The sequence below is a fragment of the Acomys minous genome (genome assembly GCF_964271855.1).
Source record: "Acomys minous genome assembly, chromosome: 10".
In the NCBI taxonomy this organism is placed as follows: domain Eukaryota; kingdom Metazoa; phylum Chordata; class Mammalia; order Rodentia; family Muridae; genus Acomys; species Acomys minous.
The window spans coordinates 44,025,855-44,030,147 of record NC_140491.1 but is presented as its reverse complement, the minus strand read 5'-3'; the positions used below and the strand labels follow the sequence as shown (position 1 = coordinate 44,030,147).

General features: G+C 40.5%; 1 pseudogene across 1 annotated transcript; it reads right to left on the bottom strand.

Moving 5' to 3' along the window:
* Positions 1–963: 963 nt before the first annotated feature.
* On the bottom strand, positions 964–1,898 carry LOC311608000 (tubulin alpha-1A chain-like; annotated as a pseudogene). The gene has a single exon. The product of its transcript is annotated as a tubulin alpha-1A chain-like (transcript).
* Positions 1,899–4,293: the final 2,395 nt, after the last annotated feature.

The following is a 4,293-nucleotide window of genomic DNA, read 5'->3' as shown; positions in this document are numbered from 1 at the left end:
AAGAAAATTGCCCAGTTATTTAGATTTTTCAATTTTGGGGCATATGGGCTTTTGAAGTAAGACTTAATGATTCTTTGGATTTCCTCAGTGTCTGCTCTTATGCACCCCTGTTCATTTCTGATTTTGTTTATTTGGACACTGTCTTTCTGCCTTTTACTTAGTTTGCCTAAGGATTTGTCTATCATGTTGATTTTCTCAAAGAACCAGCTCTTGGTTTTGTTGATTCTTTGTACTGTTCTTTTTCTTTCTAATTTATTGATTTCAGCCCTGAGGTTGGTTATTTCCTGCCATCTATTCCCCTTGGGTAAGTTTGCTTCTTTTTCCCCCCTAGAACTTTCAAGTAAGCTATTAAAATGCTAGTATGAGGACTCTCTAATTTCTTTTTGAAAGCACTTATTGTTATGAACTTTCCTCTCTGCACTGCGTTCATGGGGTCCCATAAGTTTGTGTATGTTGTGCCTTCATTTTCATTGAATTTTAGGTATTCTTTAATTTCTTTATTTCTTCCCTGATTCAGTGGTTGTTGAGTAAGTAGTTGTTCAATTTCCATGAGTATATACACTTTTTGCTATTTCTGTTGTTGAAATTCATCTTAATCTACAGTGATCTAATAAAGTACAATGGGTTAATTCAATTTTATTGTATTGGTTAAGGCTTGCTTTGTCACTGACTTTATGGTCAACTTTGGAGAAAGTTCCATGTGGTGCTGAGAAGAAGCTATATTCTCTTTTGTGTAGGTGGAATGTGCTGTAGATATCTATTAGGTATTTTATTCATGAGATCTGTTAGTTTCTTTATTTCTCTATTAAGTTTCTGTCTCAATGATCTGTCCATTGGTGAGAGTGGGTTGTTGAAGTCTTCCATTATTAATTTGTAGGATTGATTTGTGAAATATTGTATTTAAAACCCATCAGTGAAGTGGACATCATGGGTCTATGACAAATCATTCATATTTAAAGCAGAAGTCAGTAACTGTAATAAGCAAGCATTGTGACCTCATACAAATTAGCTGATCTGACCCCAGCTTTCTTGACTAGAACAGAATAAACTTCCCTGTGAGAGCAGCACCTTTGTGACATTTAACTTAGAATACCTCTCTTTCTTCCTCTTTCTCTCCTTCAATAGAATACACACCAACTTCCTCATAACCATTCTCTAGGGCAGCCATGCCCTTATGGGCCTCAGAGAACTCTCCTTCCTCTAAGCCCTCACCCACATATCAGGCCACAATGGCATGCTTGGCATTCATCAGATCAAACTTGAGATCTAAGCAAGTGCAGGCCTCAGCAATGGCTGTGGTGTTGCTTGACATGCAAACAGCTCTCTGGGCCTTGGCCAGATTTTCACCAGGCACCACAGTGGGGGAAGGGGGAGGGCTGGTAATTAATGCCAACCTTGAAGCCAGTGAGGCACCAGTCCATAAACTGGATGGAATACTTGGTCTTGACGGGGGCAATGGCAGCATTGACATCTTGTATCATGATACAGCAAGGAGCAAGCCATATATTTACCATGATGAGGGTTATGTTTCACCACCTGGTTGGCTAGCTCAAAGCAGGCATTGGTGACCTCTCCTACAGAAAGCTGTTCATGGTAGGCTTTCTCAGCAGAGATGAGAGGGGCATTTGTGGCCAGAGGGAAGTGGATGTGAGGATAGGGCACCAGGTTGTCTGGAATTCTGTCAGGTCAACATTCAGGGACCCATCAAATCTGAGGGAAGCAGTGATGGATGACACAATTTAACCTATCAGTCTGTTTACATGAGTGTAGGTTGGGCACTCAGTGTCGGGGTTTCTATGATAAATGTCATAGATGGCCTCATTGTCTACCATGAAGGCACAATCAGAGTGCTCCAGGGTGGTGTGGGTGATGAGGGTGGTGAGAATGGAATTGTAGGGCTCAACCACAGTGGTGGAAACATGGGGTAGGGGACATGATAAATGGAGAACTCCAGATTGGATTTCTTTCCATAATCAACAGAGAGCTGTACAAATCTTATCAGTAACTGTGGGTTCCAGGTCTATGAACATTACCTGGGGCACTTGCTTGCCAGCTCCTGCTTCACTGAAGAAAGTGTTGAAGGAGTCATCTCCCCCTCCAATGGTCTTGTACTTGGCATTTGGCCTTCAGGCTGCATGCCATGTTTCAGATAGTAGAGCTTCCAGCAGGCATTGCCAATATGGACACTGGCCTGGCCAACATGGATGTAGATGCACTCATGCATGGTTGTTGTTCTTGGCTGCCAGCTGGGTGGATAGCAGAGGAGAGAAGAAAGTGTTGCTTCTTACAGCATGACTCTTAGGTGGTCAACGTCAGAGAAGCACTGATTTAAGCTTTAATAATGTTTCTTTTACAATAGTGGGTGCCCTTGTATTTGGGCATAGATGTTCAGAATTGAGATGTCATTTTGATGTATTTTTCCTTTGATGAGTATGAAGTGTCTTTTCTCTTCTCCTTTGATTAATTTTGGTTGAAACTCTTATTTTTTATTTTTATTTTTTAGATATTAGGCTAGCTACTCCAGCTTTTTTTTTTTTTTTTGCGGTTTTTTGCTTGGAAAACCTTTCTCCAGCCCTTTACTCTGAGGTAATGTCTACCTTTGTTGTAGTGGTGTATTTCTCGTACGCATCAGAATGTGAGTCCTTTTTATACATCTATTCTACTACCCTGTGTCTTTTTATTGGAGGACTGAGTCCATTGATATTGAAAATATTAACGACAAATGACTATTCTTTTTTTATGATGTTGTAGGTGTTTGTATGTTTGTCTGTTTGTCATATCTTGGTTTTGCTGTGGTGAAGTTATTTATATCCTGTGTTTTCTTTGGTGTAGTTAACCTCCTAGTGTTTGAGTTTTCCTTGTAGTATCTCTGTAGGGCTGGGTTTGTGGATAAATATTATTTAAATTTGGTTTTGTCATGGAATATCTTGTTTTCTTCATCTATGATTTTTGAAAGTTTTACTGGGTATAGTAGTCTAGGCTGACACTTGCCCAGGCTCTTATAGTTCTATTATTATGTGGTAGGAGGAATTTCTTTTCTGATCTAATCTATTTGGTGTTCTGTAAGCCTCTTGTATGTTTAACGGCATCTCTTGTCCAATGTGAATTGACCTCATTCAGTCCACTGAAGACTGGGGTAGAACAGAGGACTGATACATTGGTCTTATGTATGCCTCTGTTTCTAAGCTGAAATACCAGTCTTCTGTTGCCTTTAGACTGGACGTTGGAATGGAACATAGATCATCTGTTGCCTTCTTCTATGTCTTTGGTCTCTGAACGGAAGCACATCATCTGCTTGGCTGGTGTGCTCTGTCACTGTGAGCAGATTCTCTCTCCCTCACCTTCTCTCACTTATTTGTGGACATGGACTAATATCGCTACCATTCCACTGTGCTTTCGGTTAGAATGCTTTGTATTCCAAATCCTGTTTAGTCCTAGAACATACTTTATAAATGTCAGCAGTTAAATTTTGCCAGACCTTAAAAACTCTATAGTGTTTTTTAAATGCATTTTCACCCTTTAAAGATGTCTGGTAACAGATAATTTCTTAGTGTGTTAATTCAGTGATGGAGTGTGCATATAAAATATGCAAATTCTGCAACATAACAATTCCTGAGGTACATCTGGGGAAGCTTAGAGGCTGAGTAAGGTTGGCGGCTGTGCTTCTAACTCTAGATCAGCTTGTCTGGAACACAGGCTTCTACATTAGCTACTGACAAGGAATGTTTACTTTTGTTTTTGTTCATTTCAAATGACAATCTAGCCCTACCCTTTCTTCTTTCAAGCCCCTCCCAAGTGCCTTTCCTCCAGCTCCTTCCACAGTACCTTATACCACCACCCTCAAATGGAAGAGGAATATTTTAGATGTAACCCAGATCTAGCCAATGGACAGAACACTCTCCACAGTAGAGTGGAGAGTGGGATATTACTTTCTCACGTACTCTGGTGCCTCACCTTTCACCATGTCCCCTGGAGGGGGAGACCTGGTGGCACTCAGAGGAAGGACAGCAGGTTACCAAGAAGAGACTTGATACCCTATGAGCATATACAGGGGGAGGTAATCCCCCTCAGGAACAGTCATAGGGGAGGGGAATAAGGGGAAAATGGGAGGGAGGGAAGAATGGGAGGATACAAGGGATGGGATAACCATTGAGATGTAACAAGAATAAATTAATAAAGGAGAAAAAAAAAAGGAAAAAAACCACTTCAGCCCTCTTCTGCCTTCTCTCATTTGCCCTCTGTAACATTTATGATTTTAAAAGACCATTCTAAATTCAAATAATTGAAGACTTG